The 16885-nt window shown below is 30.9% G+C and overlaps 1 pseudogene across 1 annotated transcript; it reads right to left on the bottom strand.

Moving 5' to 3' along the window:
* Positions 1-424: 424 nt before the first annotated feature.
* LOC145847762 (uncharacterized) lies at positions 425-15894 on the bottom strand (annotated as a pseudogene). The gene is made up of 31 exons (XR_014371509.1): positions 15702-15894; positions 15332-15384; positions 14470-14586; positions 14033-14167; positions 13358-13519; positions 13119-13292; positions 12985-13062; positions 12762-12875; positions 12552-12605; positions 12216-12431; positions 11961-12156; positions 11618-11881; positions 10773-10981; positions 10172-10354; positions 9714-9890; positions 9360-9375; positions 8771-8968; positions 7119-7661; positions 6523-6630; positions 6142-6249; positions 5844-5960; positions 5304-5546; positions 5042-5221; positions 4456-4563; positions 3937-4251; positions 3691-3852; positions 3318-3574; positions 2786-3085; positions 1943-2094; positions 1361-1495; positions 425-1225 (listed from the first exon to the last, which is right to left on the bottom strand). The product of XR_014371509.1 is annotated as an uncharacterized LOC145847762 (transcript).
* Positions 15895-16885: the final 991 nt, after the last annotated feature.

Raw genomic sequence — 16885 nt, 5'->3', positions numbered from 1 at the left:
CAAGACAACTATTAGTTATTTCATGTTTTTGTACAGTACTTAAATAATAAGTAAATGTGTTATTGTTTTTAGAAACAAAGTTAAATGTATATTTATTACTCTTTTACTCAGATTATCTAATTTTCTTAATGTAGTTTAAATAAACTTAAAAAAACCTTATTATTTACGATAAGTTTTAAAAATCTATTTCAGTTGAGAGCGATATTTTATATTTCAATAGCAAAATGATAAATACTATTTTTAAGTCGACTTATTTAGACCATTTAAAGACTGATTTTGTAAAAATCTTTATAAAGACAAAGTATACCAAAATGATCTAACAGAAAATCGTTTTACAAATTAATAATTAAGTTTATGATTTATCATACTTTTATTTAGCGTTATATCTTCTATTAATAATTTTATTTGATAATTTTTGTGTATAAATACTTTATAAGTATCAGATGATTTACTTGTTAAAACGAAAAAGTGTTTAGTTACTTTAGTATTATTCTGTTGTTTATAATATGTTTGAGTTTTAATGAGGTTTTTTAAACACAGACGATTATCACATGATAATATTTTAAAAATATTTCTATAAAATCAAAACTTTATTTGTGTGTTTTTCGAAACTTGTACAAGTACTTTTTGCTAAATTAATTCAATAAAAAGCAAAAAAAACTTAAAAAGGCAAAAAATTTAAAGCCACTAAAAAACTTAAATTTCAAACAACAAATCTAAAAACAAAAATATTGAAACTATGCTGATTTTTTTTTCAAAATAGCAGATAAAAAGTTAAAGTTAGAAATACAAATAAAGAGAACCGAATTTTATTAATCGGTTGGTTTATTGAAAATAATTTTGGCGTGGCAACAACGCCCCATCCTTGTTGAGTTCGGGACCTGCTGCTCTTTACAATATGATCTCGTTAGAATAGCTTGAATTTATTGGTTAATTCAAAGAACCATTAAAAACAAATTTACGGGTTTAGACGCATGCAAACGTTACACCTGCTGACACGACTTCTCAAGTTTCCGTTCATTATCATGAGGTTTTCCATTTCTTGCGTGAACATATCGTTACCAGGCTTGACTGTGGTCATCCAGAAGCTAAATTGGTTATTGTAAAACGCGCAATGACCACGGGCTCCGTTGCACTCAATAAAAGGAGTGGCACGGAAATCCATGAGACACGATCCTGGGCTCGCCAGCTTTTGGCCGTTGCCTTCAGCTCCAGATGACGTGTGCTGTTAAAAGTGTGCAAACTTTTATTCTTTATTTGCCAATTACTTTTAATTCTATGAAAAATAGCGTAAAAATTGTACTAAAAAACTTTTTTTGTCTAAATTCAACAGCTATAAGTGGTATATAAAACTACTGACCATGACAAAACTGTAACCCATCCACATACTGTTCCATCCGACAGGACAGTTAGGATCCAAAGTTGTTTGACTGTGTACTGCAATTGCTAATGAAGGAGCTTCGCAAACTGAACATCTGCTTATGTATTTCTCAACCTGCTCATAATATATAAATATAAGTATACCTTTGTAATGTTTTGTAAAGCTGGTTAAAATAGGTTTTAAAAATTTTCTAAATAATAAAAACAAATCAACATAAAAATTTTTATTAGTAATTCTGTGGTGTACGACTCGATAACCGAAAAGTTTTTTTGTACACCAGGTCTATAGACCAAACTTTTTGAGCGCTTTTTTTATATCTTTCATTTAACAATATATAGTAAATATAAAATACAAAACTTTTATAAAGTATTTAAGAAATGTCTAGTTTTAATAGTATGATTGTAAAAAAAACTAAAATTTTAAACAAAACTTCAAACAACCTGTTTCGCTTAAGTTATAAAATTTAAAAAGCTGTTATACTTGCTCATACTTATTTTTGATGAATAAAAAAACGTCTAGTAGTCTGAAAAACGATTACATAGAAATAAAAACGTGACTTACATTGTTAACATCAACTGGTTTCAATGGAATTCTTTCGTTTGTTGTTAGCCAATAAGATTTGTCATTTCTTCCAGCATATCTACAATTACCATTGGGGTTGCAATACAAAAATGGCATGGAATTGAACTTTCTAGCACATGAACCAGCGGAACCTATTTGATAAATGAGTTATGTATAGAACATTCTATTTAGCTGTCTAGAGCATTGCTACTAGTAAAGTTCACATCGACAAAAGCTTTTTACTAATAGCATACCTTTAATTAAAAAAATATTTAAAAAACACTAACAATTCAGAGTTAGTTAAGTTAACATAAAAATTTTAAACTAGAATGAATTTTCTATAACAGTCTTAACCCTACTGATGATTTTATAAAACAATTGATTCCCTATTTAACATCTTAGATATAGTGGGTCAAGATTTGGGGCCACTGTGCTAATTGTATTTGAATTAAAAAAAAAGTTTTATTAATGTAAAGACTCAACCTTTAAATAGTTGTTGCAAATTTAATTTCTTAAAAGTTGCTTTTCATTTTATGTTATTAAGTTAATAGGCAAAAATACAATCTTGAAAAATAAAAATATGGTTTAGCAGTATCTAAAAATTGTTAAAACAAATTAGTAACTTAAACTACTTACATAGAAAAAACCTGAAAGTTATTATTTAAACATTTGCTTAAAAAACTGTTGTTTCTAATTATTACTTAAAACTCTATAACAATTATAGTAAATATTCTTAAAACAATAGTATTAGCCAGATTGTTTTTACTTGTACAACATAAGTCGTGACCGAATCATTGAATTACTTGAAAAAATAACGAAAAAGAATAAGTAAAAAACTCGCACCTAAATCTTGACCATGAGCTCTTTCACTTCCTTCCAAGTACAGCATACTGTAGCCTTTCCACAACCTTCTCATTCCAGCTGGACAATCCGGAACAGTTGTCGACTGACTGTGACGCACGATTATGTGACCGGGTGGTCGTCGTCTTCCTGCTCTTCCAGGTCTTCCTCTTCTTCCGTTGAGCCATCGATTCCTGGTGTTCCTGGAAAACCAACTTCTCCTTGAGATCCAGGCTTTCCACGAATTCCTGGAACTCCTTTACTTCCATCTAGACCAGGAAGACCTCGGTTTCCTCTTGAACCCTAGAAAATTTACAAACTTCTCCTAAAACAATTAAAAACAATTTGTTACTTGATAGAATCTAAAAAAGTAAAATTTTAGAAACAGTTGTTTCCAGCAAAACAAAATTTTTAGATTATTATTATTGTAGTTAAACTTGCTTTTTTCGAAACACTAAAAAAAAAAGGTTTAAAGCTAACACTGAAACAGTGTAAACAAGTATTCTTATTTTATTATAAGTAAACTACAAATTACTTTTAACCCTCTAGGTCCTCTATAACCAGTGTTACCGGGCATTCCCATCATACCAGGAATTCCGTCCAAACCTGGATCTCCACGTGATCCCCGAGGAGCGTCCTTTTCACCGACTTTTCTTCCGGGTTCACCATCTTCACCTTCATCACCCGCCAGTCCTACTAATCCATCCATACCAGGCTTTCCTATTTGTCCTTTCTGTCCCTTTTCCCCATCTTTTCCTGGCATACCGTTTAGTCCATGTTTACCAATGGAGCCTGTGTATTAAGTTGCATTCTTAAGTTAAATTTTTCATCTACTTGTAAAATATTGATTTATACTATTTTGTTTTTTTTACTACCAATTTTGTAAAATATAAGTATTTAGTCTTTACCTGATCTTCCTTTAAATCCCTGTAATCCAGGAGGTCCTTGGGAGCCGGGAAATCCGTCCATTCCGTCAAAACCGTCTTTTCCTGGAAGTCCTCTGTCCCCTTGACGTCCTTTCATTCCGATCAAGCCTTGGTAACCTCGAGGTCCACGCTCTCCTTGTTCTCCTTTATATTTTTTAAGCAAAGTATGACAATACTGTATTTATAGTACTATTTTTGATCGAATTTTAAAATAATCTTCATGCATACCTACTAATCCGTCAAGACCGGGTTCTCCAGGTTCTCCGACATCTCCTCTTCTTCCAACAACGCTGGGTTCACCTTTAGGACCAGGAAAACCTTCAAGACCCTGATTTCCTCTAGGACCTGGTTCTCCAATTGGACCTTGCTCACCAATATCTCCAACAGGTCCAATTTCTCCTTCGGCACCAATATCTCCCTTTTCACCACTAAAACCTGGTTCTCCTCTTGGACCCATTAGTCTTCCTCTTGCAGGATAACCTTTGTCTCCCGTAGGACCATCAATACCGTCAAATCCGGTAAGACCTGGTTGTCCTTCAGGACCTGTTTAACGACGATTCAACTTTTTTCATTAAATTTTTATTGAAAGTATGTGCTAATATTTTGTTCCGTATTTTTAATTTTGTATTACGTTTAAAAAAAAACTCTCGTCATAAAATATTGTTATTAAATAATTTTTAAAAACCATAAAACTAGTCGTTAGTTAAACTGTGTTAATAATTTAATCAATAACAAAAAAATACTTGCCATCTTCTCCTGGTAGTCCTTCAAATCCAGGTTCTCCGTTTTCTCCTAAAAGTCCAGGCATTCCTTCTAAACCAACTAAACCTGGTAATCCGGGTCGTCCTTGTGGACCTAGTAAAAAATAGTTTATTGTTTGTTACGTATTTGTACGTAAAAACAGTTTAAAAAGCATCAATTTTAAAGTTACTGTGGATTTTTTTGTATTTTTTTTTAAAGTTGTACGTGTTTTTTTTCATTGAACAGTTTATCTTTTGTAAACTTAGAATTTTACTTAAATTCAATAGTACATCTTAATTGTACATCTTGAAAAACTTATCAAAAAAATAAAAAATTTGGTTACTAAACAACTTTTTACATAAAAAAAACATCATTAACGCTATAAAAAATAAAAAGAACATATTTTTTTAAAGAAAATTTAATACTTTGGCCCTTTTAATTAAACAGTAGTATAACTTAAAGTTTTTTATAAATAATGTTGTGATAAAATTATATGTCTTGTTTATAAACAAACCGTAAAATAGCGAGATCTTAATCAAAGTTCTAACTCTTGTGTTTTATAGTTATATGTAATTGTAAATTTAGAACAAACCTGATTCTCCTGTAGGACCACGACCACCTACAGATCCCTTGGGTCCTTTTAATCCATTTAGACCATCTTTACCTGGTAAACCACGCAATCCTTTTTGTCCTTGACGTCCTGAAAATCCGTCAAGACCTGAACTACCTGTTTGTCCTTTTTTACCTTTTGGTCCTGGACCACCTTTTTTACCTGTACAAAATTATGTTCGGTATATAAATCTAAACAATCAAGAAATTTCCTTCAAACAATGTTTTTAAGATTTTTACTTTACCTTGTTCTCCTTGTTGACCTTTCTGTCCTATCATTCCTGGAAGACCGTCGAACCCGTTGTCTCCATTGCTTCCTTCAATACCTTCAAGGCCCATCATTCCTCGCTGTCCTTTGAAGCCATCAAGACCACGAGGACCGTCTTTACCTCTCATACCTTCCATACCATTGAATCCTGGCCTGCCTATATCTCCTTTACGACCTCGTCTGCCTGGCTGTCCCTGTTTACCGAGCGGTCCCGGCATACCTAAATGATTTTCTCAAGTAAAATAAGAATTTAAGAACGGTATTTAATAAGTGTAAAAACATAATAAAACTTTACAGACTTAATAGTTTGGAAGAAAATGAAAGGTAAACATAAAACAGTCTAAAAAATAGTTTTAAAGCTGAGTTTTTTGATAAATTTTCTAATATTTTTTTACAAAAAGTTTTTATACTTTAATATGTATTTTATAACTAAAATAAACTTTTATTTGTTCTTTCACCATGCTAGTAAGTTACTTTAAAAATTACATAGTAAAATATTTGATTTATTTTTACTAGCCTTGTTCTCCTTGTGGTCCTGGTTCACCTTTTTCATCTTTATAGTTATCTTTTTCAACTTCTGGTGGTGTAGCTGCATCTCCTGAAGGTCCCTTCTTTCCTCTTCGACCCTGATTACCTGAAAAAAAGAATAAATTGTCACAAGTTTTCAATTAATTTAGTGTGCTTAACTTTGTGGAGAGTTTTTTACTTATGTTAACTTAAGTTTTTGCGCAGATATAAAAGTTATAAAAAAAAGTTCTTGATTTGTTTATTGCATTATTTTAGAATAAATAATTTGATAAAATCTAAAAAACTACCTTTTGCCCCTTTTCTTCCAACAACCCCGGGAAGACCATCCTTGCCATGACGACCAGGCTTTCCTGATGGACCTTTGTTTCCTCTAAAGCCTCTTTGTCCATCAGGACCTTAAGATATTTTATATGAAAACAATAATTACGTACAAAAACACAATTTTTTTTTGATTATTTGATAACAAAGTAATATAAACTGTTTTGATCTTAAGAATAAAATAATCTCAAAATAAGCTTTGAAGAAGTTTTTGAGTCCATATTTTTTTTAAACAAGTCTGCTATTGGTTAAGAGTAAAATGTATTGAAAAAGTCTGTTTTTTTACTTTTATCAAATAGAATGAAAACTTCTATCGAAAAGTACAATTAAAGGTGTTTGAAAAAACTTACCACGGAAACCATCGAGTCCATTTAGTCCTTGTTCTCCTTCTTCTCCAACATTTCCATCTAATCCTGCAAATCCTTCGAAACCGCGTTCACCTTTTTCTCCTGGAATTCCTTCAAAAAAATTATTTATTTCGAGCTTTTTATTATTATCTTTAATATAGTTACTTAGTAACGATTTCCTAAAAAAAAATTAACAGTAAGAAACAAGTTGTTCTAGTGATACTCAAACTTTCTGAAAACTGTACACAGTAAAGTAGAGATGAAAAGTCTCGTGTTCACTAGATAAATCTTTTTATACTCATAAATATTTTAATCATGATATAACTAAGATTTAATTGTCTTTATTTGTAATTAACATACTAGTTTATGCCAAAACAATCATAATAAAATAAAATATTTAAGACATAATATACACAAGATATAAAAATATTTTTGTCATTAATCAAAATTTCTGTACACAGTAAAATAGTTTTTATACACATTACTGTGCATACTTTCAGTAAGAATGCTTTAAATTTTATATATCGTTGCAAAATTTTTCCTTAATTATACTTAAAATATAAAAAAATTGTACTATTACTAATAAGTTTATAAAATACCTGGCAATCCATCGAATCCGGATATTCCTTTTTGCCCTTTAAGATTTCCTGTTGCTGGTATACCGTCTTTACCTCTATTACCTTTAAAACCACGGGGTCCTTGAATACCAGCTCTTCCTTTCAAGCCTGCAAGTCCTGGTTCACCGTTTAGACCAGGTTCTGCTTTGTCTCCTTTTTCTCCTAAAGGAAAAAGTAAATTAATGAAAGCATAACCAAAGCAATAAAAATAAACTTTTATACCTGGTCGACCATCAGCACCAGTAGGACCTTCCTCTCCTCGTTTTCCTTTCAGACCTTGTGCTCCAATACGACCGAACTTACCAGCTTCGCCCTTCTTTCCTGGCATTCCAGCCATACCATCTAAGCCGTCCAAACCAGCAAAACCTGGTTGTCCAGGCTCACCACGTTCTCCAGTCATATCTTTGCCATCTTTTCCAGGCTCTCCTTGTAACCCGTCAACTCCTGGGTTACCGTCTTTTCCAATTATTCCTGGCAGACCAGCAAGTCCATCAGCTCCATTATTACCTCTCATGCCTGGTCGCCCTAGATAAAATCAATGCTTTTAAAGACTTGTAAAGTTAAAAACTAGTAGTATTAAAGTAAAACTAGTTTTAAACTATAAAATACGGGTAGTTGTCAAATTTGCACGAGCGTAAAAAATTGTACGAGGGGACAAAATTGCACGAAGACGCTTTTGCACGAAGGGTATTTTATGCACGAACACACTTTTGCACGAGCAAACAATTTTGCAAGAAGACATTTTTGCACGGGTTAAATCTTTTTTTATAAATTTTTATTTATTTTATTTTATTTTTATTTTTTTACAATCACTGTTTTTCCTAACCCTTAACCGCGGTCGGTAACTATTTTTTTAAGTATTACTATTTCTTTGTTTAATAATTTTTATTACTTATTTTTATTTTTATTTTTACTATCACTGTTACCCCTAAGCCTTACCCTCGGTCAGTAACTTTTTTATTTTATTTTTATTAAATTATCTTTTAGTTTATTATTTTCTTCTTTTCTGTTTTTTTTTATTATCATGCAAAAACGTAACTTGTGCAAAATTGTCTTCGTGCAATTTTGTGCACTCGTGCAACTTTGTTCTCGTGCAATTTAGTCCCCTCGTGCAATTTTGTCTTCGTGAAATTTATACCCGTTCATATAAAATACAGCTATGATTATTAGCTGAAACAAAATAACAAGATTTCAGGCAATTAGGCATTGTACATCTTCAGTAAACAGAACCAAACTTATCTTTTAAGACTTTAAAACGTTTCAAATAAAAAATAATAATCTGAGTCCTTTTACTATCGCATTCTAAAACAATTGCTAAAACTTAATTCTAAGTTATGCCCATTTTAATTTAAAAGTATAATGAGTTAATAAAATCAGCTATACTTATTTAAATGTATTTATATAACTGAGTCCTTAGAATAGTACTTAGAAAATTCCAAGTTTGAAGTAAAAATATTTTTTAATAGATTAACACACAGTTAGAAGTATAAGTTATTTTTAGATTGACTTACAAAATTTAAACTTGGTTTGAAAAAGTATAAAAAAAAAGAAATTTTAGTTAACTTTCGATAAAGTTTTCCTGTCCTAGATTGCATTATAACTATTTTATTATGTTCTTAAGATTGCTTCAGTACCTTCAGGGCCTTCGAAGCTTTCTCCGTCTTCTCCTTGTTCACCATCTTCTCCAGGATTACCTTGCTTACCAGGTTCACCATCTTCTCCTGGCATTCCTTGCATACCGTCTTGTCCATTCAAACCAGGGTTACCTGCATCACCTACTCTACCTTCGACTCCCTTCATCACTCTTCCACGGATTAATTCTCCGGGAAAACCTAAGTAAATTTATTGAAATTTATCAAATAACTTAAAATAGTTTTAAAATTGTAAAAATGATTAAGTGTTTATATAAATTATTTTACTTAAAAGCACTGACCATTTTTAATAAATTATAATTACTTTTAGTTCAGGAAACTTATTAAAACAAAATTTATTTCAAAACACTGTTTCATCTGACAGCCTTCGTCAGTTACAAGATAGTTATGAAAACTGCAGTTGAAACTAAAGAAAAACATTAATATAGGGTTAAACAAGAGTTTCCCAAACTCATTTTCATAGCTGCCCGTTTCAATAATCAATGCAATGTAAGTATTAAAATAAATTTTCAAAACAACAAGTAATATTACAAAACATCCCTAAAAGAAAAATATATAAATTTTTACAAACCATAAAGTTCTAATTGCTGTAATTATTATTTTCAAACCCTTTCAATAACATGTTATGTTACTAATACATATCCAATAGTAAAACACAATCAATAAACAAAAAACTTCAAAAATCCTAAGCAAAAAAATTTCACAATTTTATAAAATGCATAATGCCACAAAAATCCGTAACTAAAGTTTTGTTTTTTTTAAGATAATCAAACGTACGAGACAAAATCGAATTTTACTCTAAAGTTTTGCAATAAATAATAATAATAAAAAAATAAATTGACCCTAAAAATTATTTTATCAAATAAAGATCAAATAATTTAACTGAGTTTAGAAAAAAAGTTTGATCATTTTACTTTCAAAATACCTTTTCGTCCTTTAATTCCAGGGTTTCCCTCGGCCCTTGATTTCCAGGCTTCCCTGGTTTTCCTGGACGTCCAGGTATTCCAACAGCATTGCGTCCAGGTCTACCACTCCTTCCATTTCTACCTTGGTCTCCCTTTTTACCATCAGCTCCATCAGGACCATCAGGTCCAATATCTCCCTTAAATAATAAAATACTTTAAAATTCTAACTATTTGCAATAGTTTGTGATGTAAACTGCTTTCGGTAATTAAACGAAATAGTTTTTATCAATTTTTTTCTGCAAAATAAAAGTATAAAAAAAACGCATTATTTTTAATTTAAATTAAAAAAAAGCAAATAAAGTCAGATTTTTAAATGTTCTTGATAAGAACAGACTGCGTTTATTTCAGTTTTCAATTGTATATTACTATAAAAAAAAAACTTTTAATCTTTAGTTTTAAACACTTTTAATTATCATACTTTTGATCCTCGTCGTCCAGGCTGTCCTGTGAGACCATCTTTTCCATCACGTCCTGCAGCACCTCTAACACCGTCAGCACCGATGTCTCCAGAGTCTCCTGCTTCTACTAAGTATTCTCCGATTACAGCAATATCTCCAGGCTCACCAGCTTTTCCTGGACTTCCTTGTTCTCCTCTAGGACCCTAAAGAAATAGTTAGACTAGTTGTTTTACAAAGTTTAAATTTTACCTAATATAGTTATTTAAGATAAAAAGATATTGATCAAAAATAAGATAGAAATATAAAAAATACTAACGAGTAATTAAAAACTTATTCTAAAATTGTACAACATGCTATAAGTAAGAGTAGACTAATTTATACTTACTATCTATTTTGCCGGTAGTAAATTATACCAAGATATATAGTTTTATCAAGCATAAGAACAAGCAATAACATAAATTTAAATAAAAACAAAATGTATTGTACTACACTACGGGAAGTCATAGATCTACAAATTTAAAAGTAATTCAAATACATTTTATAAAGCATAGCAATAAATTAAGTTTTGAATGAAACTTAAACAAATGTATTAAACCGACCAGATAAGTAATTATTGCTTACTTGTTCACCGCGTTTTCCTTTCACTCCGTTATCACCAGGAGCGCCAAGGTTTCCTTGTTGACCGTTTAATCCAGGAAGTCCAGTCATTCCTGGTTTACCCTGCTCTCCAATTGGCCCATTTTCACCTTCAGGTCCTTGTGCATCCTCACAGTCGCATTCGCCTCCAGGAAAACCTTTCAGACCTTCTTCTCCTTTCTCTCCGTCAATTCCTTATTTAGTTATTTAGTCTATTTTTATTTTTTTTTGTTGTCATTGTAGTTTTTAGGAGTTAATTTTGAAGCTTAATTTGTACAACAGTAAAGTGCTTAAAAGTATTAAACTGAAGAATGAAAAATCAAAATTTTCGATAAACAAACTAAAGTATTACAAGTACAAATAATTAGTATTAGAAATAAAAAGATAAATATAGATTTAAACTAATTTTAAATAACTAGATTGAAGTAATTAAAAGTGTTTGGGAAATTTAATTAAAAATTAATAAGCAAAAAGTATATAAACTTTTATTGATGTAAAGCATCGTTAAAAGTCCCTTACCTATGTTTATTATCAAACTTGATGTAAGCTTATATTTTTAATGTACTAAACAGTGTTTTATGTCTATTTTAGAATGTAAAATGATATAAAAACTATTGGTATATACAAAATAATATTGTTTTATTTTTCGAAAAACATTTTAATTTTAATAAAGGAATTTGTAGGCAAAATGATCATTCAAACAAAAATACAAAGAAAAAACAAAATCAGGAGTATTTTTGTCATTTTTTGAAGCTGACCACTTACAAAGTTTTATAAACTTAGCTAATATATAGTACAGATTAACAAACAACTAGAAGAAAATGTTTTACCTGAAAAACCTTTCTGCCCTTTAACACCTTGCGAGCCTTCATTTCCTTTTGGTCCAAAAACTTTTTCATTAAGTCCATAAAATTTGCCTGGCTCTCCAGGAGTACCACGAGTACCTGGAAGTCCATCTCTACCTGGTTCTCCTCTAGGACCATCTGTACCACGTGTTCCAGGAATAGACATTGCTTTAGGCCCACGCTTACCTTTTTGACCTGGAGCACCTACAATACCAGGAGAACCAGCATCTCCAACCATTCCGTCAAAACCTGAAAAGTAACAAAAAAGTAATTCTTTAAATGTAAAAAAATATGTACATGTAAAATACAGCAATTGTGCCTAACGAACCTGCAAAACCATCTTTTCCTGGTTCACCAACTACGTTCTCTCCTCTTGGTCCTTGCTTTCCTGGAAGACCATCATCACCCTCATCTCCAATGAGTCCGTCTCTTCCGTCTCGTCCATTTTGGCCTGAAAGACCTGGTAGACCATCCATACCTACTTTTCCTTCTGGACCATCAGGTCCCTTCAAACCAGTAATACCCTGCACAGAAAAAAACAGGTAACTATAACATTGTAATTTTAACAAATTAAAAAGCTTACTTTAAGTCCAGGGAAACCAGGCTGACCATTTCTACCATCTTCACCACTCTCTCCATCCATACCACGACGTCCTGGTACACCCGGCTCACCATCCATGCCTGGATCTCCTTTTACTCCAGCAAGCCCTTGCTGTCCTGGGGCACCGCTTGGACCGCGTCCTCCGGCCATTCCTCTGATTCCACGCTCACCTTTCATCCCATCAAGACCAGGGTAGCCCTAACGTCATTATCTTTATAAGCTTTATTACAAAAAATTCTAATGGACAGAAAATATGAAAACAATGTAATCTTATCGTATATGTATGCTGATTATTTGCGTTAGAAAAAGTTAACTCACAGGAAAACCTTTCTTTCCAGATTCACCTTTGTATCCTTTGTATCCTTTTAGTCCCTTAAAAAATATAAATATACAAGAATCCTAGTCAATAGCAGCAACATTCAAAGTTTTGTAAAAAAGTTCTTAAATTGAAAACCAACTAGTTTCATAACGGATTTTTTATTTATAAATCGTTGAAATTAAGTCTATCTAGTACTTTTTGTTACTAACTTGATCTCCTGGTTCACCAGGAGGTCCGTCGATTATTTTTACTTCAGTTACATTTCCTTCGTTTTGAGTAGCTGGTGTTGGTTCAGCTGGATCACCTGGAGGTCCTTTTTCTCCCTTTTATGACGTATAAAACGGTTAAATTTGAAGTTATAAAATACCGATATGTAATTATTGTTTAGGATATCTTGAAGCTTCTTTTAATCATTAAAGTTTGCAAACTTACTGGATCGCCAACTTTTCCGATAAAGGCTACAGCAAAAAAACCGTCAATTCCTCTTTTACCATCTGGTCCAGGTGGACCCTATAAACTAGATGTTTAAAAAAATTCAAAAATATCAATCAAAACTAAAATCTTACTGGAGGTCCAGGTGGTCCGTCGGGACCTTTTGGTCCAATGTCTCCGGGAGAACCCACATAACCTTGTGGGCCTGGTGGTCCAACAGGTCCCTTGTAACCTTTAGCACCTTTCGGCATAGTATTATCGTCTATTTCAATCGGTTCACCTTTTTGCCCTTTTTCACCAGGCTTTGCCTTCAAAATTGCATAAGGTTTAAATTCAATTCTTTCAATGGAGTATACTTACATGTATTACTTACCATGCTTCCATCCTCTCCATCGGTACCTGGTGTTCCTGCTTGTCCAAGGTCTCCTTCAGTTCCATTGCATCCATCTACACCGGGTAAACCTTGAGGACCTTGCTCACCTTTCAAACCGTCGTGTCCGGGCATTCCATTATAACCAGAAGGTCCTGGGTTTCCCTAAAGAATTCGCACTTATATATATTTTTCGATTACTTTTTAAACAAAACACTATTTAAAAAAAGACAAAAAGATGTTTAGCACTAAGTATTTAAGCTAATTTTATTCACCCACTATTTTAAAGTAAGTTCATTTAAAATTTTTTAATCTATTTTTATTCACACTAATTTATAAAAATTTTTATTATGAACATTAATTATAACTTGAACTTTGTTAAATTAGGGTCAAACAATTAAGTTTCAAATAAATTATAAGAAACAGTTTGTTTACTTACTTGATTGTTTTTTTTTTGCTCTAAATGTATGACTATTAATTAATCTTTTATTTTGTTTGAAAAAACGTTTAAATTAATTAAAAGCAACCATTACTATTCGAACTAGCAAAACAACCTACTTGCTTGGGTATAGTATACTCAGTTTAGATTAAATTGTTCATTTTATATTTCAAAGTCTTAATAGTATTGACTAAACTAAAATTTAGGAATTGAAATAAAATAAAGATTAAAGCAATTACTCTATCTCCTCTTGGACCATCAGATCCGGATTTTCCCGGCATTCCTGGAGACCCTTTTTCTCCTCTAACACCTTCAATTCCCTGTATTCCAGGGTTACCTACTTGACCTGGTTTTCCTTGCTCTCCATGTGGTCCCTTGAAATAAGTTGATGGTTTAAGTCTTTTTTATGTAAGACTTTTATACGACAAACTGCTAAAACCAGTACATTAAAAAACGTTTTTAAAGCAACATCATTTTTTTCAATTAAATGTAAATTAGATTTGAAAAGTGTTATAATAAGACTTTAGCTTGTAGATGATACAAAACAGAGCAAGCTTGAAAAACAGATCAAATTAAAACTTATTAAGTTGCATTTTGATCAAAAATATATTTAATTTGTTTAATATTTTTATTAAAGTATTTAAACTAGTTGCGTTGTATTTTATTAAAAACTAACTCTTCGTCCTTTTTCAGAAACGCAACCAGCACAAGGTCCCTTACAATCTCTACCATTACACTCTTCATCATTATGATTTTTAACTTTTAGCTTTTTGTAGCCTCCTCTTCGATGTCTCTAGTTTAAGTGATTCAATGAAACAATTTTATTTTGTTTTTTAGTTACACATACTTGAAAGCAGATGTATAAAAATAAATGAGTACATTATAAAATAAAGTTATAAAAGGTCTCTGTAATTTTTTTTTGAATTTAAGCGACTTTAGCAATTAACTTTAGCATTAACTTTTGTTGTTTTAACCAGCTGTATTAAATTTAATGTTTAACAGTATAAAAATCAAGCTATCTTATTACGAATTCCTTTTTAATTTAAAGTTTTTACCTTTTTAAATTAGCTAATAACAAGTCAGTTGTCGAAGAAAGTTTATAATCAATTTTTTTGCAGTTAAACATTAAAAGTAAATCACAAGTTATATAAAGTTAAAAAAACTAGACTCTGTATTGACTAATCAAAAAATTGAAAAAAGGGAACTTATTTAATTAAACTTATAGTACAAAATAGTCTAGCTAAACGTGCCTATAACGAATAATAATAAAGTTCTAGCAACAGCTGTGGCTACATTTCTAATAATTTCACCGTTAGGTTGTGCTGTACACACGCTATTCGTTTTATTTTAGATTTTAATTATTTTATAGTTTATAAAAAATCTGAATAAAAGAATAGTTTAAGAACTATTTTAGGCGTATTAAATCTAAAAAATCCACTTTATTACAAAACAGCTAGTTTACGTTGTACGAAATAATTTAAACTAATGCAGTCTTCAACTTTAAATTATCTTTTGTATTAAACATTTAAATAACTAACTTTAGCAGCATCAGTACTGTGAAAGAATAACTAAAAGGAAAACACACAGAAACCTGATAAAAACATTGTATTTAGTGTTTAAACAGCTGTTATAAAATTTATTTAAATTTATATTTTTACAATATTTTTTAAATTTAATTTAAGTACTACCTGTAAACGTAAAACAATAAGATCACCAAATATAAAACAGAAAATAAAAGTTACACATGAACTATGGCTTTATAAATACTTTTTTTTTAATTTAATGGTTTTTTAAAATTATAAAACATTTTACAGAATTCATTTAATTCTAAAATTTTCTTCTTATACTAGTTTACATTTAACAATTCAAAAAACAAATAAGTTAAATATAATTATAAAAAATACTTACAAAATTTGAGATCTTAGTTTCATTGTGTTTTTTTAATTAGTACAAAAGTACTTCTGTGTGTGACTAGACCTCTGTCTTCTATTCTTCTGTTTTGGAGTGCTAGAGATTCGAACAATGGCTTCTGCCGCTTTTTCGATCTCTTATCTCCGTGAAATGTGCAAAGCTTTGCTTTGCGTAAAAACTCTACCAAAAAAAGTCTGCAAAATTTTTTTTTGAAAATTAAATCTAATACAATAAAACTTATTTATAGTAGCCAGGATCTATAAAAAGAAACCAAAAAATAATTCAACATGGCGTCGAAGCGCTTATAACCACGCTACGTTCGCTTACATACATTACACTTGCTATGCTAGCAAGAAGTCAAATGAGCTCTCTCGCATCCACGACCAAGGCGTTTTCTGTTGAAAAAAGAAATGAGACAGCGAATTTCCACTCAAATGTTCACTCGTCACGGCTGACTGGTTCCCACTCCACACCGCTTCACTTTTTTTTTCTGTTTGTCGGTGCCAGTGTTCCAGGTTTTTGATAATGTTTTAGAAAGTTACCAAACCCACATTTTGTGGACGGTATGCGGAAAAAATCTGCTTACACAACACTTTCATTTTTGTTCTTAATCAAGTTAATTAAAGTTTTTATGTTTTTAAAAACCTTGCATGCTAACTGCGCTGTTTTATACATACATCAATCGCCGTGCAAAGTATTCGTAGTTCTAAAAATATTTACTGTAATTAACTTTAATTACAGTTCCTTTAAAATTTATTTTTAGCTTTACAAAAATAAAATAAAAGAAATAAAATATTTAGCTAATTGATATAAAACAATTATTTTTAAGTAAGGTTACAAAACACTAACCATAAATTTGGCATATGTTCTTGCTTAAAATATCCGATGTGCGTGAGCAAATGAAATAAATTTTCTATAATTAAAATAAATTGCTTAAATTCAAACTTCATATTTTTATTACTTTTTGGAACTTTGGTGATCCATAAAAACAATGAATTCAAATGATTGATCAGGTAGTTAAATTAAGTTTTTTTTTGTATTTTACATTTAAGGTAATTAAAATTTATTTGAAAAAAAATCTTTAGGGTTTACAGCATGAAATATCTAAGTGTAAGCACATTAGAAAAAAACAAGGAACAAAGATATCGCTTGGTATGCAGGCCTTTGATGTGGATAAGAAA

This window comes from Thalia democratica, unplaced genomic scaffold (genome assembly GCF_965202585.1).
Source record: "Thalia democratica unplaced genomic scaffold, ktThaDemo2.hap1.1 HAP1_SCAFFOLD_1077, whole genome shotgun sequence".
Classification (NCBI taxonomy): domain Eukaryota; kingdom Metazoa; phylum Chordata; class Thaliacea; order Salpida; family Salpidae; genus Thalia; species Thalia democratica.
The sequence above is the reverse complement of the archived record's forward strand: the minus strand, read 5'-3'. Positions and strand labels throughout refer to the sequence as shown.